Source organism: Sapajus apella, unplaced genomic scaffold (assembly GCF_009761245.1).
Source record: "Sapajus apella isolate SASKATOON/1434 unplaced genomic scaffold, GSC_monkey_1.0 scaffold13, whole genome shotgun sequence".
In the NCBI taxonomy this organism is placed as follows: domain Eukaryota; kingdom Metazoa; phylum Chordata; class Mammalia; order Primates; family Cebidae; genus Sapajus; species Sapajus apella.
This window is the reverse complement of record NW_022436953.1, coordinates 25,976,666-25,984,344: the sequence shown is the minus strand read 5'-3', so window position 1 is coordinate 25,984,344 and position 7,679 is coordinate 25,976,666. Positions and strand designations below refer to the sequence as shown.

Here is a 7,679-nt window from a genome sequence, read left to right as displayed (position 1 = left end):
AATCCTCACAACAAATGTTTTAGGTAAGTATTGTCATATTTTGGAGGTGAGGAAATGGAGACTCAGGGCTTGTATAGCGTGCTCAGGTTATCTACAACTCAAGCCCACGAGGCCCCAAGGCATGTATTCTAAGCATTTTGCCTTTGAGGAGCATAGCTGTGGGAGTCACCTTCACCTGGGCTCCTTGTGGCTAACGGGGGTGAAGGGGAAGGAAGGGAAGGGTTTAATGGTCACCACGCCTTTTCTCCCACTCCAAGTGGCCCTTCCCAAACAGGAAGTGATTTCACTGGCATGCCTTCACAAAGGACATAAAACCTGCAAGTGTCACCTAATCTGTCACCAAACCAACCCAGTTATCATCAACCAGATCCACAAAGAAAAGGTTGTCTCATGTGATGTCAAGAGTCAGTGAGAATTACAGGCAAAGGAATCTTCTGACGAAAGTAGAGTTATGGTGTGGGTGGGAAGGAAGGAAGGAAGTGAGGAAATGAGGAATGGAGGTAGGAGGAAAGGAAAGGAGAGAGGGAGGAAGGACAGAAGGAAGGAAGAAAGGAAGGAAGGGAAGGAGGGAAGAAGGAAAGAATAAATAGGAGAAAGGGAGGGAAGGACAGAGGGAGGAAGGAAGGAAGGGAGGAAGGCAGGAAGGAAGGACGGCCGGCCAGCTGACTGGCCATACTTAAACATAAGTGAAAAGAAAGTGCTGAACTTTGGTTTCATTGAATTTTACCCCCATGTCTTCAAAGTACCCAAGACTTGAAGTAAAAAAATTAAAAAAAGAAGAAAATAAATAAAATAGAAGAAAGCAGCAGAGCCTTGTTACTGAAGATGTCAATATCATAGGAATTTGGGAGAATCACAGAGATGGGTTCATCAGCAGAGCGTAAGAGCAGAAAGGACTTTGGACAGGAGTCAGGACAACTGGCTCTGCCTCACCCTCGCTCTGTGACTTTAGGCAGATCTCTTCCTTCTTTAGGCCTCATTTTCCTCCAAAATGAGGGTGGTGGTTCAACATCTTACTCCCCAACCAGGTCCATGACCAGCAGCAGTGGCATCACCTGGGAGCCTTAGAAAAGCTCCACCTGGAGCCACTGAATTTGCATTTCACAAGTTCCACATAAGGCTCATACACGTATGCACATTTGGGAATCCCTACTCTAGACCATCTCTTAGTCTTGACATTTTAAGCTATTTTACCCTATGTATCCTCTCCCCAGCATCCATCTACACTGCATTCAGTTTCATGACTAGCAATAGAGGCGTGTCCTGGAATCCTCTGGGGAGTTGAGTGGACTCTGCTGACCTCTCCTCTCTTCTCCCCTGACCTCTCCTCTCCTCCCCTGACCTCGCCTGGGGAAACAGAAGTGTTTATTCTGGGTGTGTAAACTCTTGCTGGGCTGAGCATTCTCAGAAAGTCACTCATCAGGGCTGCTGCAAGGAGCAGGGAGCATACCGGGTGAAGAAGATACTTCAGCTGCAGCGGAAGTCATATCTGCAAATGCAGAGGAATGTTTTGGTTTGACCAACTACACAGTGGAAAACAGAAGAGCAGATGGATAGAACTAACCCTATCACAACCCAGTGTTTTCACCTGTGTGTTCAGGTGTGCTGGCTGGGTCAGAGCATCACCTGAAACCTGACACACATAGCCAAGCAGGAGAGGGTGGACCCCCAGCCCTGGCCTCCCGTGGGCACATCTGATCAACACCAGTGCAGCAAGCAGAAGGCGTGCCCTGGTGGAGGGGCCCCTTCTGTGTCTATGGAAGAATGAAGAGAACATGAACATCAGTTTCTGTGAAAAGGATGCTGGAGTTTCTGTTTACATTGAGGCTCATACCATAGACAGAACAGCCAGTACCTATATATCCTCATTTGCCACAGAGAAAGAGAAAAAAAAAGTTGATCATATTGAAATTTAGAAATGCGGCAGGCAGAAATCATTACCAGAGGGTGTGTCCACTTCTGCTGAAGTTGAAGATGCATCTGTGCATTAACAAAGAGAGCAGGACACAAACATGAGTGGAAAAGGCCGGCTGTGTCTTTTCAATGAGATTAACTTTGCAGTAAAAATGATCATTACTGAGGCTCATTTTCTGAATAGAACATGACATACAAGAAGCTAGTCTCACTAACTTAAACAGTACCACGAGAGAGACCTTACCAGATGGAGAGGTCCCTTCCGCTGAGGTTGAAGATATCTCTAGAAATAAAAGGAAGAAGAGACATATACTAGTGGAGGGGACTCCTGGGTTTCTGTTTTTACTAAGGCTATGTTGGGGACAAAAGTTTTGAATTCCATGTTGATAAACAGAACTCCAAGAAGAGGCACTGACAGAACAGCAGACAGAGTGTTCTACCTGGTGTGGAAGTCTCGGCAGCGGAGATGGAAGCTGCAAGTGAACACAAAGGACAAGGCAGCATTAAGACAGTCTCATCGGGCACATGCACCTCTACAAGGTGCAGGAGACGGGAAGTTGGTGTCCTGGATTAGAGTGACTGCCAGGCTTGTCCTCCTGCTCTGCAGTCAGGAGCCATGGCAAGGCAGCTCCAGAGCCCCCACTGCCTCTGAGCCACCTCTCCATTCCTTCCCGTGGGTCTCCATTCCTCTTGCCAAAATGCTACTTCTTCCCATGGAGGTAGAAGTGACCGTCTGGGGAGCCACAGCCACGGGCCAGGTTTCTCAGTGGTATGGAGCTAATCTAACAAAGATCCTGTGAGTGGGGACTTGCTTTCCTGGCCTTTCTCCTCCTTTCAAATGGCTGGAGGCAGTGACCCAGGAAAGATCAGCTTTGCAGACTGGAACTTTCCCTGGCTGGGCTGTCCCAGGATCTAGCTGAGGGTGGGGAGGGGTGGCAGGTCCATTTGTCTTTTGTACTGTTTCCTGCCAATCCAGCTTTATCAGTAATAAAGGCCTCATTTTGGTGCTGAATCTGATGTTTTACACCTCATTTGCTTCAGCACCTAAAACAGGGAAGACCACCATCCTTATTATCCCCCTTCCTTCACCAAAAACCCCCCACAAATTTCTCTACACTCTATCTGTGAAGTTCATGAACCTGGAGTCACATTAGAAACTCCTTGGATAATTCCAACCAGCATCACTCAAAATCTGTTGTCTAAGAGGTGAGTTACTTGCTGTCTTGGTCAACTCTGCATCCCTCTCTGCCTTGGTCCTCCTCACTGAATGCTGGTGAATGTCAAGGAGGATCAGGGAAAACCATGGCTTGACTTCTTTCCACTCTGGCAACACTGGTTGTTGGCTGGTCTCCAGGAGAAGCTTTCTGCACAGACTCAAGTAGGTGATTAACTTACACCAGTGGTCCTTCACCTTTTTGGCACCAGGGGTCTGTTTTTGTGGAAGACAAATTTTCCACGGATGGCAGGGAGGATGGGGGATGGTTTTAGGATGAAACTGTTCTACCTCAGATCATCAGGAATTAGTCAGATTCTCATAGGAGCACACAACCTAGATCCTTCACATGTTTGCAGCTCACACAGGGTTTGTGCTCCCATAAGAATCTAATGCTGCCACTGATCTGACAGGAGGCAGAGCTCAGGTGGTGATGTCCACTCGCCCACCATTCACCTCTTGCTGTGTGGCCCAGTTCCTAACAGCTATGGAGCCCTACTGGTCTGTGGCCTGGGGGTTGAGGACTCCTGCCTTAGACTACCTGTCAGTCACTGAATGTGTTCATGGAGTCAACTTGGCCTAATGGGTTGAACAAGTTTTTCCCTTGGCTTATGCATTTAGCTGAGTTGTCCAGAATTCACTGACCACTGGGGGATCAGAGATGGCCTTTAAGAGTAAGGTCAATATAGACATATTTTAAAACTCAAAAGATTACTAAAAATTAAAGAATTTAACCAGGACATAAAAAGTTATTTAATAAATTCACTGGGAAACCAAATAAAATAAATTATAGCAAGCAAGATGGAACCCAAAATAACACTTAAATTACCTGTTGGGGTGGTTAGAGCAGTATTCAAAGATTCTGGAAATGAGAAAAGGCAATTGGTCAAAACCTACCGAATGGCAAACAAATTTTGTTTCATAGTTCATTTGTTTTCTTTTCTCTGTCCCTAGAACACAGAAAACATGACCTTCATTTATTTGACAAATATTGACTCTCCACTCCTGTTGCAAAAATCCACCTATGATGATTAGCTGTTTTCTACCCTCTCAAATTCCCATCTTCCCAAATTAAAAACATATGCACTGGTATAAATTAAATCCTTCCTGAACTGAAACATGTTTCCCTGTCCTTTTAAATAAAAGATATTGACCATACTTGAACATGCATGAATTCAGCCTTGTCAATAAGGGTATCATTGTTGTTTAAGGATGCAACACACAGGTTTCAAAGGATGTTAAGTGGGCATTTTTGCTCCACATAGCTCCATATAAGGTAATCGAGCATTTCTGCCCCATTTGGAAAATGAAGTTGAATGGTTTCTCTGAACCCTTCTGTGGCTATCAGAGCATCTGTTAACATTTCCTGCCATTGCCAATGTAGCTTCTTTATTAGGTCTATACCTCCTAGCCCCCTGCATTCCCTCCCAACCTGCTGTCTCTAGCAATATATAGTCAGCAGCAAGACCAGATAGCCGGTTGTTATGAGTGTGAAGAAAGTAAGAACAGATTCTGAATAACAGGCTCTATGGTATACTTCTGTGGGTATTCAAGCACTTGAGCTTGAATGCTAGAATCTCAATTTGGCCTCATGAGGTACTCTTTGTCTATTTCTGGATTCTAGTCTATTTCCCAAGAAATTAATTTAGCCAAGTGACTCCTGGACAAATAGTGGTATAATTTTACTAGCTAGGTAAATTTCAACATAGCAATATCCCTTATATAGGTAGTAAAGGAGATACCAAGAAAAAACTTCTTACCAGGTGTAAGGGTCAAATCTGTGGCTGAAATTGAAGCAGGAACTATCAAGACAAGCACAGTTAAGAGAAAATTATAGTTAAATGCCATCCTTATCAATCAAGTTCATTGGTAAAGAATTTTTAAAAATTACCCTGTTTACAAATTATGCCCCAGCTATGTTCCTGTTTGATTCTCCTATTCTCTGTTTATTAAGCTAAGGGGATTAATAATGGGGTTAGGACCCAAGAGACTTGGGTTCTAGTCTCTAGTCTTTGTGGAACACAGCACGTGACCTTGGGCAAGCTCCTTTGCATCTCTGAGCTTCAGCTGCTGCATCCAAAGGGCTGTTCCATGGCAGAACAGCATCTGTATCACCTTGTTAGAAATACGGGCTCTCAAGATTCACTGAACCAGAATCTGTATTTTATTAAGATCTCCATGACAGCTATGTACACAGTAAAGTTTGAGAAGCACAAAGCATGCAAATGGAGATAGGATTAGACAAGCATGGGAGCCAGGAAGAAATGGGAGAGAGAGCCTATGCCATATAAAGGGAGCAGCCGTTCCCTACTCAGCCCCAGCCAACTGGTGCTCTGCTGAAATTCATGCTACTTTTGACCATTCTCAGATGTTTTGATCAAAGCTGGAAATCCGGGTTTTTGTAGGATATCTCCCATTATTAACAGGTAGGATTAAAAATAATTCAAACATGACTGGATGAAACTGAGTTGCCTGCACCCAAACACAATGGCAGGTCAAAACTGCCCACTTGTGACTTCCCGTCTGAGCAATCTCTAAGGTTTCTTCCAACTCTTAGAAAAATGTTACACTGTGATGGTGCCACATGACTTGTTTTCACCTAAAAGAACTGGTGGACAATTTTCACAGATCCAATCACCAAAAGAGCTACATGTTTCCTTGTTTGATTTTCCTTAGAGGTTAGTGTGTACCAATCCTGGCAGAAGGCTTTGAGATTTTTGAAAAAAAGGACCATGGAAATATGGACAGTTCAGAAAAAACTTGATTTGAGCTGACTTGAATTGATATGGTATTTTGCTAGCTTATTTAGCCAAACAATGGTTAACTTAAGCCTTAGGATGACCCCAAAGTATCCAGAGGAGGCAATTTTATAAAAGGACACATGGGTTGCTTCCATTAGGAAGCCAAGCCAGATCTTGGCAGGCAGCAGAACACACATCCCCAAGGATGTGACTGTGACGCTCCAATCACTGTGTTCTTACATAAATGTGACCACTCAGTCCCCAGGACAAGATTCTGAGGTGACTATTTTCATCCTCTTGTTCTACACATGAAGAACCTGAAGCTCTCAAAGGTGAGGCGACTTGACCTCTGTCACCCAATTGGTCAAGGCTGGAGACAGAACATAATCCCACGTTCTCTGGCTCCGTGATGAACATCAATGCAAAAATCTTCAATAAAATACTGGCAAACAGATTGCAACAGCACATCGAAAAGTTTATCCATCACAATCAAGTAGGCTTCATCCCAGGGAGGCAAGGCTGGTTCAACATACACAAGTCTATAAATGTAATCCACCACATAAACAGAACCAAAGACAAAAACCACATGATTATCTCAATAGATGCAGAGAAGGCCTCTGACAAAATTCAACAGCTCTTTATGCTAAAAACTCTCAACGAACTAGGTATTGACGGAATGCATCTCAAAATAATAAAAGCTATTTACGACAGACCCACAGCCAATATCATACTGAATGGGCAAAAACTGGAAGCATTCCCTTTGAAATCCAGCACTAGACAAGGATTCCCTCTCTCACCACTCCTATTCAATATAATATTGGAAGTTGTAGCCAGAGCTATCAGGCAAGAAAAAGTAACAAAGAGTATCCAATTAGGAAAGGAGGAAGTCAAATTGTCTCTATTTGCAGATGACATAATTGTATATTTAGAAGACTCCATCATCTCAGCCCAAAGTCTCCCGAAACTGATAAGCAACTTCAGCAAAGTCTCAGGATATAAAATCAAAGTGCAGAAATAACAAACATTCCTATACACCAATAACAGACTAAAAGAGAGCCAAATCAAGAATGAACTGCCATTCACAATTGCAATAAAGAGAATGAAATACTTAGGAATAAAACTCACAAAGGATATAAAGGACCTCTTCAAAGAGAACTACAAACCACTGCTCAAGGAAATGAGAAGACACAAACAGATGGAAAAACATTCCATGCTCATGGTTGGGAAGAAACAATACTGTGAAAATGGCCATACTGCCCAAAGTAGTTTGTAGATTGAATGCTATCCCCATCAAGCTACCTATGACCCTCTTCACAGAACTGTGAACTTCTGTGAACTCCACTTTAAACTTCATATGGAACCAAAAGAGAGCCTGTATAGCCAAGTCAATTCTAAGCAAAAAGAACAGAGCTGGAGACATCACGCTACCTGACTTCAAACGATACTTGTAGGCTACAGTAATAAAAACAGCATGGTACTGGTTCCAAAACGGAGACATAGACTAATGGAACATAACAGAGGCCTTGGAGGCAATGCCACACATCTACAACCATCTGATTTTTGACAAACCTCACAAAAACAAGCAATGGGGAAAGGATTCCCTGTTTAATAAATGGTGTTGGGAAAACTGGCTAGCCACGTGCAGAAAGCAGAAACTGGACCCGTTTCTGACACTTTACACTAAAATTAACTCCAGATAAATTAAAGGCTTAAACATAAGACCTAACACCATAAAAAATCTGAAGAAAACCTAGGCAAAACCATTCAGGACATAGGCATACACAAGGACTTCATGACCAAAACACCAAAAG

General features: G+C 43.4%; 1 long non-coding RNA gene across 1 annotated transcript; it reads right to left on the bottom strand.

The window, feature by feature from the left end:
- Positions 1 to 737: 737 nt before the first annotated feature.
- On the bottom strand, positions 738 to 4,107 carry LOC116554068. Its single transcript, XR_004270035.1, has 3 exons — positions 3,957 to 4,107; positions 2,355 to 2,387; positions 738 to 2,197 (listed from the first exon to the last, which is right to left on the bottom strand). It is a non-coding gene; the product is annotated as an uncharacterized LOC116554068 (long non-coding RNA).
- Between the last annotated feature and the right edge of the window lie 3,572 nt (positions 4,108 to 7,679).